Genomic DNA, 27,884 nt, shown 5'->3' on the forward strand with positions numbered 1-27,884 from the left:
CAAGGCAGGTGTGTGTGTGTGTGTGTGTGTGTGTGTGTGTGTGAGTGAACTTCCCCCATAATCCAGGAGATCTATGTATTTACTCCACCCCACTAACTCCTCCTCTTGGAACCCATCTCTGACCACCCCAGCCACCAGAGAGCTCTCCTCCTCTCAAGCCCTGCTTCTTTTTTTAATGTTTCTTTTTTATTACTGAGAGAGAGAGAGCTGGGGAGGTGCAGAGAGAGAGGGAGACAGAGGATCTGAAGCAGGCTCTGTGCTAACAGCAGAGAGCCCAACATAGGGCTCGAACCCACGAGCTGTGAGATCATGACCTGAGCCGAAGTCAGACGTTCAACCCACAGAGACACTCAGGTGCCTCTGAAGCCCTGCTTCTTTGTTGTCTGTAATCCCTTTTGAACACTCCTGCCCACCTGCTTCCATCCTTGCCACGTGTTGTGTTGGTATCTGGTCTGCATTTTGTAGCCAGGTATCCCCACGCCTCACCCTCCTGTATTACTTTCCCAGGACTGCCTTAACAAAGTAACGTAGACTGGGTGCCCTACAACAACAGACGTTTATTCTGGAGGCTGACAGTCTGAGTTCGATAAGTTCTTTATAGATTTTGGCTACTAACCCTTTATCTGATGTGTCATTTGCAAATATCTTCTCCTGTTCTGTCAGTTACCTTTTAGTTTTGCTGATTGCTTCCTTCGCTGGGCAGAGATTTTTATCTTGCTGAGGTCCCAATAGTTCATGTTTGCTCTTGTTTCCCTTGCCTTCAGTGACGTGCCTAGTAAGAAGTTGTTGCAGCCAAGGTCAGAGAGGTTGTTGCCTGTGTTCTCCTCTAGGATTTTGGTGGTTTCCTGTCTCACAGTTAGGTCTTTCATCCATTTGGAGGTGTATGTTGGGGGGGGGCGGTGTAAGAAAGTGGTCCAGTTACATTTTTCTGCATGTTGCTGTCCAGTTTTTCTAACATCATTTGTTGAAGAGACTATCTTTTTTCCACTGGATATTCTTTCCTGCTTTGTCGAAGATGATTTGGCCATATGTTAGTGTGTCCATTTCTGGGTTTTCTATTCTGTTCCATTGGTCTATGTGTCTGTTTTGTGCCAGGAGCACATTGTCTTGATGACCAGAGTTTTGTAATATAGCTTGAAATCCGGAATCATAATGCCTCCAGCTTTACTTTTCTTTTTCAAGATTGCTTTGGCTATTTCAGGCCTTTTGCAATTCCATACAAATTTTAGTATTGTTTAGTTTAGTTTGGTGAAAAATGCTGGTGGTATTTTGATAGGCATCGTATTAAACGTGTAGATTGCTTTGGGTACTACCGACATTTTAACATGTTCTTCCAACCCGTGAACATGGAATTTTTTCCCCCATCTCTTTGTGCAGAAAAATGTATACAGTCCTTGAATAGGGAACAGGAATCCTTAGGTTCTTGTTGAAATGAGGGTCTTATTGCCAAACACATTAGAGAAGCACTGTAACTATGTCCCTGACTTAAGATGCTGATTAGCATATTAAAAGCTTAGAGAAATGTTGCTATAAAGACACTTGCTTAAGTCATACTTATTTTATTTTCACTAGTTTTTTGTTGTTGTTGTTGTTGTTTTACCACAGGGACTTTTCCTGCTCCAAGTTTCCTCCATTAACAGCAATGGAATATACTTTGGGAGAATATAGGCCCATTGAATGATGTTTCTGCCATATGAATTGTCCCAAATGAGGTAAGCAGAATAATATGGCATTCGGTTCAGCAGTTTTGTTTTTTTTTTTTTTTTGGATAGCATGAAATGTGCACTGTAGAATAGGAGCAATTTTTAAAAGACTCAATTCTGAGTGCTACTTGAATTCAGCCTGGATTTGGATAGAATGGCTTGAACCCCTCCCCGTGCTCAGTCCACTCACCTGACCCCGAATGACATGTTTCCTCATTTGAAAATGGGGACAAGCATACATATCTTAAAAATGTAGTGTACATAATTGCTATTTGAGCCCAGCAATTTAACCAGGAATATGAATGAAGTCAGTATGTCCTTATGCTATTCTGTGCTTTCAATCACAATGATTTTAAATGAAGTGTTAGAATGGTAAGGTGCCTGGGGAAAACTTGATTTTGTGCTTATATTTAAAGGAGCATAATGATGATAATTTCCCAACAACAGTAACAAAAAAAAATCCTCTTTTTAATCCTTGCAACACCATGTGAGTTCTTTCTGCATCTTTTTGCAAAAAGTTTAATCCCCAGTGGGCTTTTTGGCAAACTTGTGATGGTTGACTCCTTTCCCTCTCTTTCCATTTATGTGGGTTGAGGGACACAAATCCATTTCAGTACTAGCTTGGGAAACACCTGAGTAGGATGGTCAGTCTCTTGGCAAAAATGCCACATGTTACATTGTAAAGCCGAATAAAAAATGTTTTCTTGAATCAGAGATCTGTCCTGGTTTAAGATACAGCTGGTATATTTAGTAAAAATAGATACATTAAAGGGCTATTTAATAAAAGGAATTATCTGTTTTGTCAAATATGCAACTTGGGGGGTACTTGGGTGGCTTGGTTGTGTCTGACTTCATCTCAGGTCAAGATCTCACAGTTTGTGGGTTTGAACCCCATCCTGCATTGGGCTTTGTGCTGACAGGTGGGAGCCTGCTTCAGATTCTCAGTCTCTCTCTGCCCCTCCCCCCTTCTATCCCTCTCTCAAAAATAAACACTTAAAAAATTTTTAATAAGAAATATACAACTTGGAATTCACTGCAAGTTCCCTCTGAATAGTAAATACTCCTGGTGCATTTCAGCTGAGATTTAATTTACAGATATCTGATTTCTCTATACTTTCCGGATTCTATCGCTACACGTGGAGAATGGTTAAGAGCATGCGCTTTGATGTCAGGCAGACCTGTATTCAAATCCTGACTAACTGCACTCCCCGCGTACCTGTAAGTTGTGCAGATGACTTACTCAGGGGATTTTAGTTTTCTTATCAGTAAAATGGGAATAATAACACCTACTCCAAATGGTTATTGTAAGGACTAAACGAGATAATGGTTTAAACCACTTTTCCTGGTATGTAAAGTGTTTAGTTTCATTCCCAGCATATATACATAGAATGTTTATTAAAAGCTTAATCACTTAAAAAATGTGGTTGTTATTACCTGCTACCTCATAATTGTTTATGTCTTTCATTCACTTAAGAAATCCTTATTGGGGGTCTGTTACATGCCAGGCACTGTTGAAACTGCTTGGAATATAGGAGAGAATAAACAATTTCCTGTCTGTGTGAAGCTTTTGTTTTAAGGAGAGAGTGGCAATTAACAAATTAATAAGCAAATAGTATGTCAAATTAATAAGCACATAATGATTCTACGAATCACTCTGGGGAAAATGAAGCAGGATAAGGTAGGTAAGGCATGTAGTGTGGGGGTGGGGGTGATGGGTTGTTACTTTTTATGCAATGATTAGGGAAGTCCTCACCAATCATATGACATTGGAGTAGACAGAAAAGAAGTGAAAAAAGAGCCTTTGGTTATAAGAAGCAGCAAATGCAAAGGCCCTGGGCTAGATTTGTGCATGGTGATGTCTGAGAAGCTGCAGGAAGTTAGCATGGCTGGGAGCAGAGTGAACCAAGGGAAGGATCCTGGGGGGTTAGGTCAGAGAGGACCCCTAGGTCAGGTCAGGGGGGCATTGTAGGACCTGGTGTGCACCTGGGAATTTATCCTGTGGGAGATGGAGCCATTGGCAAGCTTTGAGCAAAGAAGTGTAAGATCTGATTGTTTCTGGAGGACCAATCTGGCGATGGGGCTGAGAATATATTCTATTGCAATATGAGTAGCTCACGGTGTGTATAAATTTAAATAATGGGCATAACTCTCTGAAGAAGGCCCTCTGTGACTCATTCCTCTTCTCTCTCTAGCCCCAGTCTTCCCCATCCCGTGGCGCTCTCCTTTTGTTGTTGCCCAATTCCCAGGGCAGCTATATAGCCTTGACATTAAGGGCAGTGTCTTAGCTTGGGCTGCCATAACAATATACTGTAGACTGAGTGGCTTAAATAACAGACAGTTATTTCTCATGTTTCTAGAGGCTGGTAGTCCAAGATCAAGGTGCTGGCGCAAGGTAGGTTTTATTCTGAGGCCTTTTCTTTTGGTTTGTAGACTGACCTCCATCTTCACTCTGTGCTTACATGGTGGAGAGAGATGTCTTCTTATAAGGACAACAATCCTATCAGATCATGGACCTGCCCTTATGGCTGCATTTAACCTTAATTGCCTGCATGATGACTCTTCCTCCAAATACAGTCATGTGGGGGGTTAGGGCTTTAAAATATGAATTTGGGGGTGACACAAACATTCAGTCTGTAACAGGAAAGAAGTGGCATATAAAAATTCAGTTCTTTTTTTTTTTTTAATTCAAGTTAGTTAACATATAGGATAGTAATGATTTCAGGAGTAGAATTCAGTGATTCATTTCTTACATATGACACCCAGTGCTCATCCCAACAAGTGCCCTCCTTAATGCCCATCACCCATCTAACCCTTCCCCCCACCCAACACCCCACCAGCAGCCCTCAGTTCGTTCTTTGTATTTAAGAGTCTCTTATGGTTTGTCTCCCTCTGTATTTATATTATTTTTGCTTCCCTTCCCCTATGTTCATCTGTTTTGTTTCTTAAATTCCACATTTGAGTGAAATCATATGATATGTGTCTTTCTCTGACTGACTTATTTGGTTTAGCATAATACGCTCTAGTCCCATCCATGTTGCTGCAAATGGCAAGATTTCATTCTTTTTGATTGCCATGTGATATTCCATTGTATGTATATACCACGTCTTCTTTATCCATCCATCAGGTGATGGACATTTGGGCTCTATCCATAATTTGACTATTGTCAATAGCACTGCTATAAACCTTGGGGTGCATGTGCCCTTTTAAATCAGCATTTTTGTATCCTTTGGATAAATACCTAGTAGTGCAATTCCTGGGCAGTAGGGTAGTTCTATTTTTAATTTTTTGAGGAACCTTCATACTGTTTTGCAGAGTGGCTGCACCAGTTTGCATTCCCACCAGCAGTACAAAAGTGTTCCTTTTTCTCTGCCTCTTCACCAACATCTGTTGTTTCCTGAGTTGTTCATTTTAGCCATTCTGACAGGTGTGGTTTTGATTTGTATTTCTCTGATGATGAGTGATGTTGAGCATCTTTTTTCATGTGTCTATTAGTCATCTGGATGTGGATGTCTTCTTTGGAAAAGTATTTATTTATGTCTTCTGCCCATTTCTTCACTGCATTATTTGTTTTTGGGGATTGAGTTTGATAAGTTCTTTATAGAGTTTGGATACTAATCCTTTATCTGATATGCCATTGGCAAATATCTTCTCCCATTCCATCTGTTGCATTTTAGTTTTGCTGATTGTTTCCTTTGCTGTGCAGATACTTTTTATCTTGATGAGGTCCCACTAGTTCACTTTTGCTTTTGTTTCCTTTCCCTCTGGAGACATGTCAAGTAAGAAGTTGCTGCAGCCGAGGTCAAAGAGGTTGTTGCCTGTTTTCTCCTCCAGGATTTTGATGGCTTCCTGTCTCACATTTAGGCCTTTCATCCATTTTAAGGTTTTGTGTGTGTGAGTGTGTTTATGTTGTAAGAAAGTGGTCCAGGTTCCTTCTTCTGCATGTTGCTGTCCAGTTTTCCCAGCATCATTTGCTGAAGAGACTGTCTTTATTCCATTGGATAGTCTTTCCCACTTTCTCGAAGATTTGTTGGCCATACGTTTGTGGGTCCATATCTCTTTCTGTTCCATTGATCTATGTGTCGGTTTTTGTGCCAGTACCATACTGTCTTGATGATAACAGCTTTGTAATACACCTTTAAACCTGGAATTGTGATGCCTCCTGCTTTGGTTTTCTTTTTCAACATTACCATGGCTATTCAGGGTCTTTTCTCATTCCATACACATTTTAGAATTGTTTGATCTAGTTCCATGCAAAATGCTGGTGTTATTTTGATAGGGACTGCAAGAGTTCAGTTCTTTTTAACCAGACTGGAGAGTATGCTCATTTAGCTAATATAAAAATCTGCCACTCCTCTCTTAGGAGAAACCTAGCAATTACTGTCATACTGAGGCGTAGCCTAGCAGAGTCGGCCTAAATATGATAACATCTACCAGGGGATTGAGGGCTGGGGAGACCAGGATCACATCCCAAAGGCCCCAATAGGGATGGTTTTATCAGATTACACTTTTTTTCCTTATTCATTCATTCATTCATTCATTTATGTGTCATTAACATACCAGATGGCACTGAGAAGCTTTGGGAGGAGATCGGCACTGGCATCTCCTCAGCAGGGCCGCCAAAGGCATTCTGCAGGCTGTACCCTGTAGAGAGGCTCCTGCCTGAGGGGGGCTGAGCTGAAGTCCAGCGAGACTCTTGTTGCCATGCCCGTGCCTTTATGGCCCACATTGGCCTGAAGGGTGCCATTTTCTAATTGGGCAGCAGTTTCCTGACTACCAGAGTGTGATGAAACAGTGAGCAGCATCTTCTCTGTCCTCAGAAGAAATATCTTTTCAGTGTGAGCATCAGAAGTGCCATTGCTTCCCTTGGGCTACTGGTTTGTTTCATGTCATGGATATTCACAGCTGCATTTTCCTCTTCCCATGGACTATGAGAAAACTTGGAATGGGGTTGGAACCTTCCTTCCAGCAAGTGGATCTCACAGCAGGCACTCTGGGTGCTAATGGCCCTTATCACACAGGCTTCCTGGCCTCTTTGAGTGCTGTGGATGGGGCTGGGACACCCTGATAAATTTATGAATTTGAGAACATGTGTTATGCACTGCTTAGACTGGGTCATAATTGAGTTTGGGTCTGCTTAGGTTAGGGGACTATTATGTCAAGTTTGCATTCATTCCACAGGTATTTACTGAGTGACCACTGTGCTGGTGACAAAGTAGGGGTGAAGAAGACAGGCTGGGGCTTTACCCTCAGGAGCCTGTACGCTAATCAGGGAGGAGGCAGGTAAACACGTGACCAACCTGATTGTACTTTGGGATAGTGCCTTACAGGAAGCAAACAGGGGCTGTCATGGAGAGTTACTGTGTGTGTGGTGGGGAGTGAGAGGTAGGACGGGATGGGTTTCTTTAGACAGAGTAAGAGGAGTTTCTAAAGAACATGAATTTAAATGTTGTAAGTTAAGTTCTGAGCCTGGTGCCTGACACACGGTAAGCTCTCAATTCTCAAAAAGTGTTATTGTTATTATCAACTGTCACCTCTCCCTCATTACACGCTGCTCAACATGAGAAGGCCACAGAGGCTTTGCAGATGTGTCAGCCATGGATGGTTGGGGAGGTCCAGTTCCTGACAGCTGGATGTGTCTTTCCCATCCTTCCCTCTTGAAAGGCAGACCTTCCTTGTTGGTTGGTATTAAGGGACTTCACTGTACATCCCTTTCTCCACACCGTCATCCCCAAGCATTAATCTGCGGCAACTGCCCCACATCTTTAAAGCTTGTTTTCCTGACACATCTCAATTCATGTCCCTTCAGAACCAAAGGCAAACAATTTTGAATTAGTATGGGAGCAGTGACTAGCAAAAGGCCCTTCCTTGCAGAGTTAATAATATTCAGTGTACAGGAGAGTTGTTAGGTGGATTAAAATATATCCCTTCTAACATCATGTTTTCGATCACTCTCTGAGCTTCTAGAACAGTTGGCCTCTCTAGTGGAAGAGAGAAGGATTAGGGCCTAAGGCTGGGCGTCTGGGTGAATCTAACAAGTTGACTTCATGTTCCTACGAATGATGCAAGTTAGCTCACAGCGAACAAGCTAATCTTGCTGAAGTACTCGGAGAAGCGGAGGGTATCCATCTTGCCCACAACTCAGTGCCTTCCCTTGGTTACCTAAGGGAGCCCACTTACGACTCTATTACCCAGTAAATTAGGAGAGCGGTTCAGTCAGGTATATTTATCATGAAGAGAACTGAAGATAATTAATACACTGCATTGAATGCAAATTGCACCCACAGTACTTATCTCATTTCCAATTAGCACAAATGTTACAGCGCTGCAGGCTTGTTATGGTTTTACCATGGGCTGGGTAATTAATTTCTGTGAGCCACATATCAGGCACCTGGTAATGCCGTTTATTAATAAATGTCACCCCAGGTATCGGTTTGTTAGAAGAGGTAAATAAATGGAATGCGCAGTTGTCTGCCCTGTGCAAATCTATTTTTACACCTCGCTGAATCTTTTCACTTGTTTGTTTATTGACTTGAGTGACTCCTGAGATTACAACTGCAAACAGAAGAAGGTCCCCACTCGCAGTGTGGCCTCAAAGGGGGAATTCCCTTTTCTTGCCCCTTGGGGACAGTCAGGCTGGTGAGTGGAGTGTCACGGGCCAGTTTGTGTTGCTTCAGAAAACATTTTCCCAGATGAGACCCACGGGGAGAGTCAGAAAGGAGAGACTTCTGGCATACCTGTCCCACCCTACAAGACTCTCTCACTTGATTCTCCCCTCCCCCAACACCCTCATCTGTGAATCTTTGAGGAGAGGAGATCTTCCAGACCACCTTACTGGTGCCCCCATCCTCTCTCATCCTGGCCCCCTTTTCCTGCTCTACTTCTCATTTATACTCTTAGTTACTGAAAAGGGTCCCGGTCACCAATTCCAATGTGTGTGTGGGGGCTGTTTCCCCATCCTACCAAGCAATCCTTGGACACCAGCATGGCGTCCCACAATTAAACGCAATACTGGCACAACTTACAAGGAGACAACATTGGATTCCACAGGCTAAGGGTGCAGTCCCACAAGACTTAAGCTGACAAACACAAGTCCAGCTTCTTGCTTGTGCTTCTGAGCAACCACTGTAAATCAGAGGCTCCCATGACCTCCTTCCCCTCTGGATTTGATTAATTTGTCAGAGTGGCTCACAGAACTCAGGGAGATATTCACTTACATTTATCAGTTTATTATAAAGGGATATGATAAAGGACACAGAGTCACATCCGGATGGAAGAGATGCACGGGGCAATGTGTCCGGGAAGGGTATAGAGCATCCACGCTCCCTGACATGCCATTTTCCCCGCATCACCTATCACGTGTTTACCAACTTGGGAGTTCTCCCACCCCTGCCCTTTGAGGTTTGTTTTTGTTTTTGTTTTTTTAATAAGGATTCTTTTTTTTTTTTTTAAACTCCATTTTATTACTTATTTTAAGAGAGAGCAAGCAGAGCCTGATTCAGGGCTGGAACCTATGAACTGTGAGACCATGACCTGAAATCAAGAGTTGGATCCTTAACCAGCTGAGCCATGCAGGTGCCCATGTCCCTTTGAGATTTTATGGAAGCTTCATTACATAGGCACAGTTGAGTAAATCACCATCCTTTGGTGATTGATTCAACCTCCAGCTCCTTTCCCTCCCTGGAAGTTGGAGGTGGGACTGAACTTTCCAACCCTCTGGTCACGTGGTTGGGTCTCCTGAAAACCGGCCCCAATCCTTAGGTGCTTTCCAAATGTCACCTCACTAACATAACAAGAGACATGTTTATCTTCTGTCTTAGGAAAAGCTTAGTGCTGGAAATAGAGCCAAGGACCAAATATATATTTCTTATTATAAGTCACAATAATAGAGCTAACTAACCTGTGACACTGGGGACTCTATCCTAAGGAGATGGGTAGGATTTGGAGGCCTTCGACAAACGTGGGTTGTTGAGCAGAAGTCCTATATTTCTGACTTGTATCATCTCCTACCATATTGTCAGGGGACATTAGATTTTTTTTTTTGTAAACAAAAAATAATTAGCAGATTCTGACTGTGTACTTACTATGGGTCAGGAACTTTCAGAGCTGGAGGGTTATGGGCTCAAATTCCATTTTATCAAAGTTCTTGTGGTGATGTCAGTTTTGAGAGTAAACAGTTTCCTCTTTTTGCCCTGAGCCACTGGGCACCATAATCAGAAATTAGCAATTTCCACCCTACATTTTGAGTTTTGTTTGTCCTTGAGTTCCCTTGAGGACCCTACTGGGAAGAGCCACTGTGATCTGATTCATCCATGTGAAATGCTTGCCACAGTGCCTGGTAGCCAGTAACTTGGCTGTCACTAGTGTGATTGTTTTTATCAGCACAAGTGACATCATCTCATAGGCTCCTTTCTACAGGGAGTGATCATCTGTTTAGCAGACATTTTTCAAGCACCTACTATGTGCCAGGCACTGTTTTGGCACTGCAGATGAAACAGACAAAAATCCTAGTCCTAATGAAGACAGGACACATTCTACTGAAGACAGGAAATAAACAAGCTGATCAGTAGAATATATAGTGTGCTAGATAGTTTGAATGTTATAACGAACATAGGTATAGCTATATACCTATAGCGAAACTAGGTAGGGAGAGGAGACTGAAAGTGGAAGGGGGTTTCAGTTTGGAGGTGTCAGCTTTAAATAAAGCCCTCAAGAAGGCCTCTCTGAGAAGGTGCAGAGAGAGATGCAAAGGAGGTCAGAGTTAGCTCCTAGCTGTCTGGGGAAGGAGCCTTGTAGATGGAGGGCATAGCAAATATAAAAGCCCCGAGACAGGAGGATGCCAAGAACCCCAAGAAGGCCAGTAAGTCCAGAGTGAAGTGAGTGGGAGGAGCTGGAATAGAGGAAGTCTCACAAGTTATGACTGCTGGTTGGGTAGGGCCTAGTGGGAGGTTCTGAACTTTGTATTTTACTCTGACATAAGGTACAGTGGAAAGATATTGAACAGAGGGAGAGATGGGGTCTGACTTGGATTTTAAGAGGCTCTCTGGCTTTTGTGTTCAGCAATAGACCATTAGAAGGACAAGGGCAGAAGCAGGGAGACCAGTAAGGAGATGTATTAGTTTCTTATTGCTGCTGTAACAAATTACCACAAATTGAGTGGCTTAGAACAACACAAATTTATTATTTTACAGGTCAGGAGGCCAGAGTCCTAAAATCGAGGTGTGAGCAGGACAGCGTTCCTTCTGGGGGCTCTAGAGCAAAGTCCATTTCCTTGACTTTTCCAGCTGCTAAAGACTGCCTGCATTTCTGGACTCTCGGCTTCTTTCCTTGTCTTGAAACCAGCAGGACAGCATCCTCATCTCTCTTTCTCTGACATCTGTTTTCATGGCTCCATTTCCTTCTTTGACTCCAACCCCCCTCTTACCTGTATAAGGACCCATGTGATTAAATTGGCCTCATCTGTATAATCCAGGATAATCTCTCAGTCTCCAGACCCTTAAATTGATCACATTTGTAATGTCCTTTTCAGCATGTAAGGTATTCACAATTTTGGGGGACTGGATGTGTTCATCTCTGGAAGGCCATTATTTTACTACCATAGAGGTTAGTGCATTTGTATAGGTGAAGGATGAAGGTGGTTTGGGCAGAGGTAGTGAGAAGCAGTTGGATCGTGGTTATATATCAAGCTGCCTCACATCTTGGACCAGTTTCAGCATGGAAGCTTCCAGAATTATGTGGGCCTGTGGCATAGGTATCCCCTTATTCATTATCGTTTCAGCAGACTTGGACCTATTACTCATATCCTGAAACCAAGGAACCATAGATGGTTGTGGTGGGAAGGAACTTCAGAGTTATCAAGTCTCCTAAATTCCTGCTTTGTCCTGGGCCCACTGAAAACTTCTTGAGTGGTTTTTACCAACTTTATATCTGCTTATTCTTTTATTGATTCATTCAGCATTTCCTGGGCATCTGTTGAGCGTACTGCTCTGTGCTATGTAAAAGTAGAAATAGAAAATATAAGAGTCATGATCCTTATCTCTGGGAGATAGGGACCTATTTGCAGTCTCTTTGGAAAGAAATCAGAGAACAATTTTAGAGCCAAATGTGAATGAAAAATGAAATGCAAGATTCATGCATCAGTACCAAGGGAGTAAAGAATGTGGAGAGGCTTCTTGGAAGAAGTAAGAACAGGTTGTGGATTTTTAGTTTTCAATGGGGGGAATTGCCAGCTTTTAATTTTGCTAAGAATGAACATTAGAAAAATTCTTACCATCCCTTATTGCTATCCTTTTATAATAAGTAGGACATTTAAGCATCCAAGGTATAAAAAGGATGTGATCTCAGAATAAAGGGGGAATCTCCTGCATAAAACCTATTTAGCTTCATAAAACCTCAATGCTTTATTTTTCTCATTTCACTGAGAGTCCTTGTGGATTGGCACACCTCAGCCTAGAGACAAAAGGCTGTTTGGGTTGTTTATAGTTTGGATTTCTGACTTCACTGAACATGACTCTCTCCTTTTATTTCTTTGGGCTCTGACTTCAGATGGCTGGTGATCAGATTACAAGGATCTGGTGTCTTGCTTATGGGTATTCTTTTTTATTTTTATTTTTTTATTTTGAGAGAGAGAGAGGGAGGAGCAGAGAGAAGGAGAAAGACAGAAAGAGAGAGAGAATCCCAAGCAGGCCCCACACTGTCAGCACAGAGCCTGATGGGGGCTCAATCCCACGAACCAGAAGATCATGACCTGAGCTGAGATCAAGAGTCAAACACTTAACCAACTGAGCCACTCAAGTGCCCATGGTAGATATTCTTAAGCCTTGTCCTGCTACTGGCTCCTTTACCAGAGGGAATTTTGGGAGGCCAAGGAGGGAAGAGAAATGCAGACCAAATGCAATGGCATCTGTGGTCATCTTGTGGTGAGCGACTAGTTGGCCCAAGTGATAGTCTAATTCAACATTGAGATCTTGAGATATTCTGTGGGGTTCAGTCATCATGATTATGTTAGTTTCCCATGACTCTTACAACAAATGACCACAAACTAGGTGGCTTCAAACAACAGAAACTTATTCTCTCATAGTTCTGGAGGCTTAAGTCTGAAATCAGAGTGTCAGCAGGGCCATGCTCCCTCTGAAGGCTCTAGGGAGAAAGGTTTCCTCGCCCTCCTTAGCTCCAGAGGGTTGGCCAACAACCCTTGGTGTTCCTTGGTTCACGACTGCCACCAGCACAGTCTCTGCCTCTGTCCTTCCATGGCGTTCTCTCTGTGTATCTGTATGTTTGTCTCCTCTTCTAAGAACATCAGTCACTGCCATTAGGGTCCCTCTCATTGAGCAACCCCCCATCTTTTTTTGTGTGTGTGTGTTGTTAGATTTTTTTTTTTTTTNTATTGTGGGGAGTGCTGCTATGAACATTGGGGTACATGGAGCAACCCCCCATCTTAACCAATATCTGCAGAGGCTGTGTTTTCAAATGAGGTCATGTTCTGAGGTTCTGGCGGATTTGAATTTTGAGGAGACACCGTTTTGGGCTGAATAGTGTTCTCTCAAAATTCATATGTGAAGACAAACCCCCAGTACCTTAGAATGTGACTGTCTTTGGAGATAGGGCCCTAAAGCACAAACTAGGGAAAAACAAAACATTGGAGCAGGCCCTGGTCCAATCTTATGGGTGTTCTTATTAGGTTAGGACACACAGGGACACCAGGGATGCCCGCACATGAGGAAAGACCATGTGAGGACACATGGAAAAGGCAGCCATCTTCAAGCGAGAAGAGAGGCCTCAGGAGAAACCAAACCTGCCAACACCTTGATCTTGGACTTTCAGCCTCAAGAATGGGGAGAAAGTAAGTTTCTGTTTTTTAGCCCACTCAGTCTATGATGTTTTGTTATGGCAGCCTGGGCGGACTAATACAGACATCATTCCACCAGTACCGTGCCTGATAGCCTTTAGTTTTAACTTAGGCTACCCAGTGTATGATGGAGGGATTCCAAAGTGGATCTCCAGAGGTCTGTACTTTTTGTTACCATTTGCTCCATATCTGTTCCTGCATACGGGATAGATGAGCCGCGCTTAGAGGGTGGGTTGGCAAGGGAGGGGAGGGACTGAGTGCTTTTACACCAGATGCTGTGAGATGGCAGCACTCACATAGACATCCGGAGGCCATTGTCACTGGGCAGATTCTGCTTAGGTAAATTATGGATTTGCCATGTTGAGTGCCCTCTGTAGTCCCAGGATCAGCAGCCATGTGTACATATTGGGGTCTGTGGAGGAGGGCTGGGGCGGGGGCTCTAACAGCACTGGTTCCCCTGCTCCCAGCCTCATTATGGCTCCCAAGGAACTCTGTGTGACCCAGGCCAGCCCTGCCCCCTTTCTGCACCCAGTAAACATTGCCGGTTTGCTTTCTCATGAATATGGATTTCCATCATCCCTCACTGTAGGGATAGATGTTGGGGGCAGAGCTGTTGATTACATTTTCAGCCAATCATGCCCATTAGCAACGAAGAGCGATGGGCATTATGCCTCTTCAGTGAGGGGCCATTTGCATTTGGTTGGGCCCCGCTTTCTTTCTGAGCATCCATGGACCCTCCGCGCACTCAATTACTCCTGCATCCGGCTCTTCCTCTGTGATGCTCTTTTGCTTTCTAAGTGTCTTGATTGGATTCGCCAAATAGCTTGGTGCTAACTACAGCTGTTTAGCATATTCCTGGGTGGAGGGGCATAAGGACATCAGGGCTCCGGGTGGCTGAAACCAGCCTTCCTCTTTCTGCCCACACCTCTCTCCACCACCCCTACTGAAAGACTCCCCAGTCGTGTGGAGGGAGTAGCCCCAGCGGGCCTGGAGGTACATGCGGTACATCCTGCATCTTTGTAGGTGGGGGAACTAGAGGCCTTCATCCCAGAATTCCACATCCAGTTTGCTGTTCTCTCCCTTGCTCCCAGGAATGTTGGTTTCCTGGCTGCTTTGGGGCTGGAGGAATCTCTGGGGTCTGGCCCAGATAGAGGCCAAGTATCCTGCACCACTTCGACTTCTGCGCAAGAGGCGGGGGGTACCTGGGTCTAAGCAGAGCCTGTGAGGAAAGCAGTCTCCCCTCCTTTTGCAGATATTCCAGTGGAGTCATCGGGCCACATGGGACAAATGGAGGCTTGACCTGGGAGGCAGGCGTTTCCATGTCCTGTTCACAAAGCCTCGCGGTCAGTAATGTGGGAAGACAATGGGAATGCCACGGGGTCTCTCTCCCTTTTGCAGGATCATGTTGTTTTTAACCCCTTTCTGCTGCCTGTGGCACTCTGGAAAGCTCCTCTCCAGAGTCACAAACATTTGTTTGCTCTTCTTAAGATTGGAGCCATTTTCCCTTCCTGCTCTGGGCATTGCCTGAGCNTTGTTTTTGCCTCTTCAAGAAAATGAAAGTGAGCACCTAAGAAAGAGAGAGAGAGAGGAAGGCAGAGGGGGAAGACTGCGAGCACCAAATGATCTGAGAATGATAAAGGAAGGTTACCTGTGTGTTTGTCAACAAGACAAAATAAATAAGAGCAAAAAAAAAAAAAAGGACAGCAGTCAAAGGCAATCAAATATGTATTTAATTAAAGCAAACATAAAAATAAAAGTTACATGTTGAATCAATAAACTGCACTTTTTTCTACATGCATTTTGAACAAGACAGATCAGAATCTTGCATGATGAAGACATAATGTGTCATAATAATTAGGAACACAGACAAAAGAACAGCTAATCAGCATGCAAATGTATGCAGTTCTGGTGATTCAGATGAGGCAGATTTCTACCTCTTTTTTGCTTGATTCATCTTCATTGCTAATCATCTGAAGGCTGCCAAATGTTCACTGACACTAATGTATTATAGGTCAAGAGAGGCAGGTCTTCACCTATTACCCCCCCAAACAATATGCTTCCCTTCCCTGTTTCCTCTTCAGGATTTTCAGCAATCACTGCCAGATGCAATCAGACTCCTTGAATAGGAGCAACTGAGGCTTGTTTGTGGCTCGGATTCATTAGAATCAGGAGGCTGAAGAAAGGAATAAATTACTTAATTGCACAAAAAAGTTGCAGCCAAAGTGACGGAGAGAGAGACTGATTGTGTAGATGCGCATTAGGCCACTCTTGGAATGGGGCGTCTTAGAATAGCTGGTAGTTTGGCCTCACAGATTCAGACAGATTTGGGTGTCCTCCAAAACAGATGGCTCCACATACCATCTATTCTTCTCTTTGTCAGGTTTTACCATTTATTTGATCTTGGCCCCTCTCTGATGCTGGTTGTATTCGTTGTAACACAAATATGCATTCAGATCATATCCATTTAGTCTGGCCTCTCTCAACTTCTGTTCTTCATCTTTTCCTCTCTCCTTTTCTCTTCTCTTCTCTTCTCTTCTTTTCTTTTCTTTCCTTAGGAGATGGTCAAGTAGAATAAAACCCTTGCTGCCCACCTCCTGAATGCTCCTTCCCATGAAAGGCAGAGCAGGGGTGGGAAGTTTGCATGAGCCTGCAGTGCAGGGATGTGAGCCCAGCCTGCACAGAGGAGGAGGGAAGAGTTGCTTCAATGGGGCAAAGAAAGAAAGAAAAAAAAGTCAGTGTGTTTTCCAGCCACTGGAATACCTTTCTTGCCTCGGACCAACTCTTAATCTGTTTAAAGAAAAGAAAAAGCACACTGTGAACTCCGGCTGTTCACACAGAACCGGGGAAGAAGGAACAAAACCATGCTGAAGGAACAAAACCTTGCCAGTGCTTCCTCCCTTTCCTCGGGCACGCTGGCTTGTGTCTCCAGCCATGGCGCCTCTGCCTCAAGCATTCCACTCAGGTTTTTGGTCATGTGCCCGACTCGTGGGTGGTCTTAAGGTCTTGAAGAAATCACTTCATTTTCTCTCTGAGGTCCCTCCATTGCTAGTAGTTGTCTGTCTCTGTGTGTATATGTGTGTGTATGTGGGGGTGGGCCCAGGGTGTTAGAGGAACAGGTTGATAAAAGACAAGAGGCCCTGGCAGGGAAGAAATTGGGAAAGAAATAATTATGATTGATTTTTATTTGTGGGAGGGGGCAAAGCATCAGAGAGAGAGAGAGAGAGAGAGAGAGGGGACTGTTGAGGCATTGTTGGAAAAGTAAGGGGCTCAGTTGGTTTATCCAGGTTTGTTCTGTCACTTCTTCCACCAACCTCCTTTTGCTTTTGCCAATCAGTGTTCCCTCGCCTGACAGTCACTTCCTCCAGATCTTTCCAGGCCTGGGTCACCCATCGTTTGAGCCTCACCATAAATCCTATGTCCTCAAAGGGGCCAGCTCTGCCCTCCAAAGGTCAATTAGTGGTCACCCATCCACCGCCACCCCTACCTTGTTACCATGTTTTTATTTCCTTTATAGCTTTTAGTGCTATCTGAAGTTTATTGCTATAAACACTATTGCTTACCTATTTAATTTTATTTACATGTATACTATCCATTGTCCTGTTAGAGGATAGGTTTTGTGTGCGTTTTGGTCTCCTATCCTCGGTGTTTGCACCCAGGTCTGGCCTTCAGCAGACATGTAATACCTATGTGCTGTTTTAGAAAAATTATTTCTGAAAACAGATGTTGCCTAGAGATCAAGTCACATTAACCACCACGTTATTTACTGAATCGTGATTCTGTGGCAAATTTTGCTAGAGGCTAAAATGTGGGACACTGGTCTCCTTTGGTTACAAAGATATTGTGCTAATTTCTCCTTTTTTTAAGTCTGGTGCTCATTTGATGGGTAAGCCAGGTAGTGGCTTCTTGGAAAGAAAAGACATTTCTTTTTTTTGAGTTCATGGTTCATGTTGTGTCCGCTTACTGTGAGCTGGGACTCCGCCATCTTTGTGGTTCTGTGCCGACCTCTGGGTGGGAGCATGAAGGATGGAGGTCTGGGTTATATGAGGCAAGTGGGGAGGAGGAAGAGGAGAGCAGAGAAGGGGAGATGAGAAAAGAAGGACGTTCTAGACAAAGGAAGGTCAGAAGGCTCCTCCTTGGCTTGACATTGCAGACATTGGACTCTAGAAATTAGAGACACTGCAAAGGGCCCTCACAATAGTGGAAATGCTAAGTGAAGTACCAGGTTCATCTCTATTAATTACATGGGCTAACCGCTTTTTTTTCTAGGAGCTTAATAAGCTGAGAGGGTCATGGGGAAAGGAGTTTCCTCCTCTGGTTGGATTGTGCTCTTTAAAAACTCCTATTACATAGACCAAGGTTCCAGTTGCTGAGTACCATCTCCCACTCCTGAGCCCCTGTTCAGGGCTAGGTATGAGTGGTAGTGGGGAAGTGAAGTCCTTGTCTACTTGTTTACAGTATCCCGTGGGCCATTAAAAACAAAATAAAATGAAACAAGTTCTTCTTTTTCTAGAACTTGCCATGACTGATAAAAATGGAAATTAAATTCATCTTGGGGCTTGTTTTTCTTTCTCTGTCTTATAGTTGGAACGATTCCTTTCTCCCAGGAAGCTCAGCGAGGCATTTCCCAATGGCCTTGATCTCATTTCCAACTTCAGGGGACCCATGGGGTCACAGATTTATGGGGAGAGGAGCGGGGGGCAGGTCCTGAGTGAGCAGCTCAGCTCCGGGCATTTTAATTCCACATGGAGTTGGCAGAGAGAAGGCCAGAGCAGGCCCCAGACCATCTAATCCCTTATCGCGAGGACCCCAGCTCCATGCCAAGAACTCGACTTTTGGAGAATGGCAGTCTCCTTGGGGGAGGCTCTCATCTCTGCAGGAAGCCAGCACGCAGAATGGACACCACCAGATAGAGCCTTCTGTAGCCAGTCCAGAGGCATCTGATTATTCAGTGGATGATTTTTTTTCTGGTCCAAATAAGCCTCATATCCCTTCATCAGAACAAAGCTGGGCTTTCCCGCTCTCCGGCTGGCGGAGATAGCTGTCTTAGGCTCCTTGGAAAAAGCTCCATGGTTACCTTTCTTTCCCTTTTCCTTAGATCTTTTTGTTTGTTTGTTTGTTTTCTTTCTCATAAAGTAAGAAAGACATTCTTCTGTGCCTTGGCAGACAGCTGTCTGAGGTCCTTCCTCTACTGTGGTCTCACCGTTGGACCCCCCCTCCCCAGGCCCTCCTAGTCAAACAGGCCACAAAAGCTCCTCCTGCCTTGCCTTTCACACACCGTGTCTGAGGGAAGGAGCCGATCTCTGCGCCAGCAAGTGAAACCTTGGCACCCTCTCAAAGGAACCTGAAGTGAGAAGGGTTCAAGAGGGAGGTCGCTTTGTGCGGAAAACCTCCCGCCACAGACTCCCCATCAGCTTGTCTGAGGGTCTCCTGTGGGGGCACCGGAGAGATGGGAACTTGGTGACTTGGTGGGGATTGTGTCCGCCCTGGCTCCTTTAACCATTGCTTTAACTTTAAAGAGCCTGGAGAAAAAGGTTCCCGTGGGATATAGGAGAAACCCAAGCCCACTCCCCTCCCATCCTTGTCTGCTTTGGATTTGAGATTTCAGTCTCAGAAGGCCTCATTTCCCCTAACCGCCAGGTTAGTTCACTGACCCTCTACTGGAAATGCCATAACCAAATGGCCTCTCTGTTCATGTCTCAGGTTAATGTTTCTTTAGCACAAACACACATTTATTGTCAGACACTGGGGAATCAGATAATTAAATCACCATCCTGTTGGAGTCCAGGAGGCAAGAGAGACATGTAAAAGATTAACTTTCAGTCCAGGGTGATGGGTAGCTGGATGTCTCTGGCTTAGCCTGGAAGTTCCCAGGGAGAAGCTCCTCCTGCGTAGCACCTCCTCCGTGTGCTATTGGGGTTGTTAAAGGCTCTTGCTCCTGGGGACCCACAGCCTGCCCTTCTCAGACTCAGGGGTAGGGAAATTGGACCCAGTTGGTGTGACTTTTGGGAGAACAGAGAACCACCTGAAGCTCTTCTCATTTCACTCGTGCAGGGTGGTGACCATTGGGAAGGCGGAGAAGGAAACTTCCATGGTGTCATGGGAACAGGTGCTACTATCCACTATTGCCCCTTTTCTTGAGAAGGTGAATAGTGAAGGCTTCACAGTTTAAGTGTCTAGCTCTTTCTTGGGTTTGAATGTTTTCTTCTCCCCCTGGGAGTAGAACTTTTCATGGAATCAGCAGCTGCTTTCAGAATTAATTGCTAAAGTGAGAGGAGATCAGATCTCTGTTGAGCAGCCTTTCACAAGCCAGGGAAACTGTAGGAAGAGTAGAATCAGAAGGTGATATTTTATCTTGGCACATGGAAGAAGGGACAGAGAAGAGGTGGTGGTAATGGTTGTCTTTTTTGTCATCTGAAGGAAAAATAAAGAGAGAAATGAGCATTTAGCTGTTGCCTGGTTCATGGTAGGAGGTGAAGAAGTGTCCCTCTGTGGTTGCCAATGGCCTGACTCATGAACTAAAGTTTCTCTGGCTTTCTTTTTGTTGTTATCTATCTATCTATCTATCTATCTATCTATCTATCTATCTATCTACCTACCTACCTACCTATCTATCTATCTATCTTAAGAGAGAGAGAGAGAGAGTAGGGGAGGGGCAGAGAGAGGGAGAGAGAATCCCAAGCAGACTCCACACTGTCAGCACAGAGCCCAATGCAGGGCTTGATCTCATGAACTGTGAGATCATGACCTGAGCCAAAATCAAGAGTCAGACACTTACCCGACTGAGACACCCAGGTGCCCCAAAGTCTCTCTGTTTTAATGATATGTGGAGGGTTCATGTCTAAGAAGAAGGTCAGACTTGATGAACTCTAGGCTCCCATTCAATTCTTTTTTTTTTTAATGTTTTTATTTATTTATCTATTTTTGAGAAAGAGAGTGCAAGCAGGGGAGACGTGCAGAGAGAGAGCAAGACAGAGAATCTGAAGCAGGCTCCACGCTCTCAGCTGTCAGCGGGGCTCAAACCCATGAACCACGAGATCGGGACCTGAGCTGAAGTTGGATGCCAAACTGACTGAGCCACCCAGGTCCCGCCCCCTCACATTCAACGCTTCAAGTTCCGCTTGTCTATAAGGTAATCATCACTGACTGGGTGCCCCCTCCATGCAGGAGGTGGTGCCCCTCTCAGCTGTGGGTGTCTACTTTGGTCTAGTTGGAATCTGAAAACTTGGGCCAAAGAAATGGAAGCACCGTGAGAAGAGTATTGGATGGTGGGGTCAAAGCCATTTTAACTTCAGGGTGAGCAATGATTCTTTGAGCAACTATGTGTTACGGGCCTGGCCCACTGCTGGTGTGGGGGGATGGAGATGAAGGAGATGAGTGGGGGCTCGCAGAGGGGCCCCTGTGATGTGGCCGGACAAAGCTGGAATAGGGCCTCTGCACAGTCCCCACAGCCCTGCGGTCGCTACTTGCCTGTGAATGTCTCCGGGCCGGTGGGCTCCGACAGGCAGGGCCAGCCACCTATGTAGGGCAGTTGGTGGTGTTGCTATTCTTCGGTTTTGAAGGAGGCCATGACTTCTGTGTAAAACAGAGGTGTAAAAGGCTGCGGTCCTCTTGTGTGTGGCCATAGCACTGCGTCAGCCTGCGGTTCTCTGAAGGCTCCTGAGGAACTCGTGCTGGCGCGTGAACTCGTGGCCTCTCTCCGGGCATCCTCCCTCGCTGCCCGCCCAGACTGCCTTTGTTTTGACATCTTTTTAAACTCTCCTCTCCATGTTTCCTGTTTTCATGGATCTTCCCTTCTGCTGTATTTTTCCTGTGTCTGTTTGGTCTCCCAGATGTTGTAGCCACTGGTTATTTTGGTAGCTATCTGGGCATCACAAGATCTACAAAAAAAAAAAAGGAAAGAAAGAAAGGAAAAAAGACAATGGAAAAATCCTATATTGGAAAAAAATTTCCATACGTGAGTCCTAGGGTTCATAACGGGCCACCCTGATGTTTCACATGCATAGCCTGGGTGTTGTCGTGACGGAGCCAACCAACTGAGATGCAGTAAATTCATTCAAAACATCCACAGTTCTTTTGTGGTACATCTACACAGATTGTACCACTTCCTTGGAGCCCATTGCAGCACTGAGCATGAAGTTGGCGCTCACTGGACGTTGGCTGAATCAAACTTATTAAGCACCAGACCCTCCCTGGAGAGAGAATTTTAGGTGTCGCAGCTCACAATCCTTTTCACCATTTCTCCACTAGCCAGCATGTGGAAGAAAGTGAATGGCTGCAGCCACCCAGTTAGAGATGGTGGAGGCCAGGCTTGTCTGTATGTGCAAAATAAGAGAAATACCACAGAAGACATATGTTGCTCCGATGGGGACTCTAATAGATCTCTGGCACCAGGATGGCCGGCAGTGCCTGAGAATTTGGCCTGAAAAAGGCCTATAGGAAGAGTCTCATTAGTTAATTCAGTGTGGGCCAGATCCTGCAGGTAGGGAAACGGTTTCCTCAGACACCGTTTAGTCAGTGGCGCTGCAGGTAGGTGAGGTAGGCGTGGTGGTGGCACAGCGGGGCCGTGAATTCCTTTCCTGTGAGGAGGGGCATTTTCTCTCTGCCCTGACCGCAGACTGTGTCTCTATCCAGAAGCCTGACCTCAGATGGGATGATCCAACAACTTGCTCCTCGCATCTCCCTCCCGCATGCCTACCACGGGGCAGATCTGGCGTGATGTGTAACTACCGACAGAAAGGACACAAGTCTTTCAGTGGGTTTTCCCAGCACTCCATGGGTCAGGTAGCAGAGGCATTATCCTCTTGTGCAGTTGGGACAAATCTCAGGGCTCCAAGGGGCCACGGGGCAGAGCAGGAGGTAGAAGTCAGGCCATGGGAGCTCTCACTGCGTCTCTTCCTGTTTGAGGCCACCTCACCTCACACTGAATCCATGGAAAAGTCTTAGGGATTCTACCTCCCAAACTGTTTCTCAGATTCACTGTCCACTCCCCCGCCCCCCATTCCACAATCATAGGTGACTCTTAGCTAAGCTGATAGTTACACATTTAAAGAGAAAAAGCTGTTCCCGCATTTCTATCGCGGGTGGGTGTGGATCCTCAAGTCACTACAAAGAGATAGGGAAGGGGAGCCCGTCAAGAGAGCCCGCATATTTCCCATCATATCTGTGACCTAAGTTCCTGGTATTTCTGTCATTAGACAGAGCTCTGTATTTTCTAAAAGTAAAAAGTTGGATTGGCGGAGTGAATGTTGTGAATTAAGGGGACAGCCTGATGTGTCACCGGTGTTAAGGGTGTAAGACTTAACACTCCCGTGGTGGGTGTCTCGTGTTTATGAACACATTCATGTGCATCCTCTCCATATACACAGGAGCCTTAAATTCATCTGCAGAACAATCAGCCTCAGTGACTTATCCCGAGGTGTTGAGTTGTGAGGTGCTCAGGGTGAGGTTTCGGGATGGGTATTTATTTGTTTTCGGTGTTTGATTTCCTGCAGCTTCATGAAAGGTGTCGCTGTAGGGATGTTCTTGAACTCTTTTCCTGTGTTCCTGTGATGCTTTGTATTGTATATCAAGGATATTTTGGGGAAACGGAGTAATGGCTTTTTAATCATGACTGGAAGATACTTGCTGGAGAACCTTAAGAAGAGAATTGAGAGTTCCTGGGCTCCAAGGGGGAAGCAGAAAGAAAATTCCTTGCATTTCAGGATGATAATACTAGCAGTAGCATTTACTGAAGTCAGGTCCTTGTTCAAAGTGCTTCAGATGAATTACCAATTATAGCTTTAATCTTTACAACTACCCCATGAGATAGATTCTATAATCTTCATCTTATGAATGAGGAAACTGAGGCACAGAGAGGTTGATTAGTTTGCCCAAGGTCACACAGGTGGTTCCACGTTTTGCAAGTTGGGGAACACCTCTGTTAACGTTTTCTCATGTATGATTTTAAGATATGTTATGAAGTGATATTAAGAGTATTATCGGGAGCCATCTACACATGGACCATTAGCAATAAGTGCACCAGGGATTGCAAACCACACAAATATACCCCCACAAAACCCAAACTAAATGTGTCACCAACTCAACTTTCACTTGGTTGAGTCCCCAAAATGCTCGCAGCCATTCCTTTACCACCTGAGTGAAGGTTGGAATGGAGTCAGAGTAGAAAGACGGAGATGTCTTAACTGAGTCTTACTTCCTAAGACATCTTACTTTTGCAAATTTTATGAAAACACATGATCACGTCAATTCATTGGAACAGTCTCTTCTGGGGTCTTTGAAGTGGTCGGAGTGAGGGAGGGGCCCTGGAACTTATACTCATTAGCTTTACAACAAATTTACTCCTGATCATGGGACATTTACAGGATTTACGTCCGCACGTGTGTGCACACACAAATGGTAGTGGGGTGCAGCTCTAGTGGCTGTCTTCTGCCACCAATCCGATTGAGTATTACTGTGATAGGGATAATACCTCACTTGGAGATGATATGAAAAGGCCACATTTGAAATACTTTGTGAAGCTGAGGCTTGGTTTAAATGATTCCCCCACCCTACCTTTCCCTACAACCGCGCTGTTAGACAGGGATTATTACCCCCACTTGGCGCACGTGGGGGCTGAGGCTCAGAAGAAGTGCACAGGGGAAAGAACCAGCTCTGACAGTCACTATTTACTGTAGGAACTAGTGGTGGCCTCTTTAAAAAGCACAAATAAGGATCATGTTTCATGGCCTCAAGAGGATGGGATGGCAAAGAGCTTACTGCTCCTTAGGGGAAGTTAAGCACATAATGATAGGTTGTTGCATTGGTTGGGATTAGTTTTGGCTGTGAGTGGCAGACAACCCCCAAATAGCAGTGGTTAAAATCACATGGACATTTATTTCTCACTCATGTGAAGGTCGGGGTAGCTGGTCCACCGTCATCAGGGGCTAAGTTCCTTCTGTGGTATTGCTCTGCCATCCTCAGCATGAGACTTCTGAGTCATGACCCAAAGAGTCTGCTGTAGCTTCTGTCGTGAGGTCTACATTGTAGTCAGCAGGAAGGAGTAAAGAGCAGAAGGAAGACAGCCTTCCTTTACAAAGTACACTTACTGAGAACTTTGGGTATATACACATGTGTGCAACTTCTACCCCAATCTACGATCCCAATGGCCAGGACTTTGTCACGTGGCCACACCAAGATCCAAAGGAGACTGGGAAGTGTAGGTTTATTCCAGGCAAGCATGGATACCGACAGCACTGTGGGTGGGGTAATGGTAGAATTGATATTGGGGCACAGCTAACACAATTGTCTTGTGCTGTATTTTGTCATGTTATGCTTTTGATTGTCTCAAGAAGATTTCACTCTCTTTGAAGGCAGGAGTTCTGTTCTATATTTATCACAGAATCAGAGATATTTCAGAGTGAGAGAGGTCCATAGAGATTATCCAGTTCAGTGATTTTCAAACTTCTTTTTGTCAGTATATTTCCTTTTTTAAAAGAAATTCTTTATGGGACCCTGCTATATGCTTTAAAAGCAATATATTGTTAAAATAAATGTCTTAAGTTCTGAGTTATAGTATTTTCTTAGTTTAGAATCAACCCAAACTCAAGTTAAAGAATTGAAAGTATATGATGTGTTAATATTTGATATATGATACATCTGAGGGTATATTTTCCACTGACATATAAATAGTTTTTAAATCCACTTTTAATGATGAAATTCGATACAGTATTTTCAGAACACCTTCAAACTTGAGCTTGAAAATGACCAGTCAAACCCAAACTTCTTGCACAGCAAGGATTGTGAGACTTAAAGTGGCAAAGTGATTTGGTAGCATCCCAGAGCTAGGCGGGGGCAGAAGTAGGTTAAAATCAAGTTTATGAGTCAAGGAGTGTGGGCTAATTTCCAACATGGTGCCAGGTGCCAAGTACTTCTTATTAAATCTGTCTATATTGCCTAGGAGACTGTTGAATACAGAGAGGCCACCAGATACATATTTGTTGTAAGAGAAAGACCTTTTCCTAATAATGGGATATGTCCAATTAAGGAGTGTAGAGACCCTTAGGGTTACAGGGTCATTATTTTTTTTTTAATGTTTTATTTATTTATTTCTAGGAGAGAGAGAGACAGCATGAACAGGGGAGGGTCAGAGAGAGAGGGAGTGACAGACTCTGAAACAGGCTCCAGGCTCTGAGCTGGCAGTCAGCACAGAGCCCGACGCGGGGCTCGAACCCACAAACCGTGAGATCATGACCTAAGCGAAAGTCGGACGCTTAACCGACTAAGCCACCCGGACACCCCAACAGGGTCATTATTTAATATGGAGGGAATGACAATACCTAACAGTTGTTTGACTCTGTCTTTACAGTGTGCTTTTATATACCTTATCTCATTTAATCCTTTCAAAAAGCTTTTCAACATTTAAGGCATGTATTATTTCTATTTCATAGATGAGAAAACTGAGGCTGTTGAGTGACTTGCCCAAGAACACAGGGCAGGTGAGTGATAGAACTAGGAGTTACATTTTCAGAGCCACATTTTTCTGAGTCAAAATCCAAATCTCTCTTCCTAGTTCTCACCCTGCTTGTTGAGTTTTTTGGTACACTTCTCACCTTTTCCTGTGTTGCACCTCTTTGGGGGATACCATTCCCACTGTAGTCTGTGGGGTTATGTTCCAGTCTATTTACATAACCTATGATGTGAATGGCATCCTTACAATGGGCAGGGGGTAAACCTTGCCCCTTATCCCCACCACTTAAGTCCTACCCTTTTCATTCTCCCTGACTTGATACAGGTAGGGTTTAGAGTCTTCATTAGCCAGTGCATCTATTGCAGCAACAAGTGCAGTAGTGGGCTGAGCTCAGATCTGAAGCCAAAAGACCTGGGTTTGAGTCTTGCTGTCATCATTAACTAGCTATGTGGCCTTGGGTAAGTCCCTTTTTGCTCTGAGCTGTCTCCTCAGTAAAATATGATAAAACACTTGTGGTTATGTTAATTATGTATCCAGTTTTGTCTCTAGACAGCATTCTTCACATGTTGTATGTACCCCACACCGCCAGCTTTTGGAGGGCATAGGAGCTGGGAGTAGTGAGTAGGGAGGGATGCAGTTTGGTGAGGTTGGCTGATTTGCCCTCATGCTAATGTAATCAGGGAATGATCATGAAATACCATGCTGTTTTTCCCAGTATCACATGATCACTATGGTTACTGATTTTGATGCTGTTCTTAGTGAAGACTGGACCTAATTGATTGGCTCCTGGCACATAGAATACATTATTTAAATCATTACTCATTCAGCAGCTATTTATTGAGGGTCTCCTGTGTGCCATCTGTATTCAGTGGGCTGGGGATGATACAGCTCTACACAAAATGGATCAAATCCTTGCCCTCAGACAACTTATAATCCTGTAGGGGAAAGGAAACAGACCAGAGGCAAAGAAACACAAAAGTATGTAATACAACATAAGGTAGTGACAGTTTCTCTGAAGACAATGCAGAAGGGTGAAAGGTTAGTGAGGTGTGAGGCTGTTTGTATGTTTGGTGTGTATGTGTGTGTGTGCATGCACTTGTGCGAGTATGTGTGGGACGAGGGGACAGCTTCCCTGAGAAGGAGATCTGAATTAGAAGAGTGAACTGTGTTGTTATCAGAAGGAAGAGTTGAGTTCCTAGGTTCTTGGGAAATGTTTGGTTGATGTTAAATAAATAATAGATCTTGGGCCAACTTTGTTCAAACTCCACTTTCCTTTCCGTTGATCCCCAAGTCCAATTGGCTCCAAAAGGGCCTTTCCAACATGAACATCATGCTCTCCATCTGAGTGTCTCACTACTTCCTACACATCAGGTCATTCTCTTTACCCTGCTTTGGCCTGGCCTGTGAGGGCCTCCTCACCATGATTGCTCCATGAAGTCTTCTCTCAGGACTTCATGGGTTTCTCCTCTCTGGGAATCTGTATTCCATTTAAAGCCCATGCTTCTTAGTTTGCACATACTTTGTTTCATTCATGTTTGTTGGCTTTGCCTCTTCAACTGTGGCTCAGTAGTTTGGAAGTGAGCTGTATTAAACTTCTTCTGGATCCCTGGTGGGACCTCTCACAATGCAAAGTCCATGGCAGGTGTCAATAACCTTTGAATACTGATTAATTGAAAAATTATTTTCTCCCTGGATAGAAGAGATTGGAGGTAAGCCTGGTGTGATAAATTGCAAACAATGGCACAAATTCGTCCCATCAGGATGTGATGCCTATTTCCTCAGCCCTTGAATCTGAGCTTGTCTTGTGAGGTATTTTGTTGAATAGAATGTGGTGGAAGTGGAGTTGTACAAGTTCTGGGTCTAGAAGCCTTGTAGCTTTTGATCTTGGGCT

The 27,884-nt window shown here is 44.5% G+C and overlaps 1 long non-coding RNA gene across 1 annotated transcript in view; it reads left to right on the plus strand.

The window, feature by feature from the left end:
- The first annotated feature begins 1,648 nt into the window (after positions 1–1,648).
- The window catches only part of LOC144230787 (uncharacterized), a 35,719-nt gene continuing 9,483 nt past the window's right edge, over positions 1,649–27,884 (plus strand). The window contains exons 1-2 of the long non-coding RNA XR_013334868.1: positions 1,649–1,712; positions 20,479–20,677. This is a non-coding gene — a long non-coding RNA (uncharacterized LOC144230787). The remainder of the gene's footprint in view (positions 1,713–20,478; positions 20,678–27,884) is intronic.

The sequence above is a fragment of the Crocuta crocuta genome, unplaced genomic scaffold (genome assembly GCF_008692635.1).
Source record: "Crocuta crocuta isolate KB4526 unplaced genomic scaffold, BGI_CrCroc_1.0 scaffold3, whole genome shotgun sequence".
Classification (NCBI taxonomy): domain Eukaryota; kingdom Metazoa; phylum Chordata; class Mammalia; order Carnivora; family Hyaenidae; genus Crocuta; species Crocuta crocuta.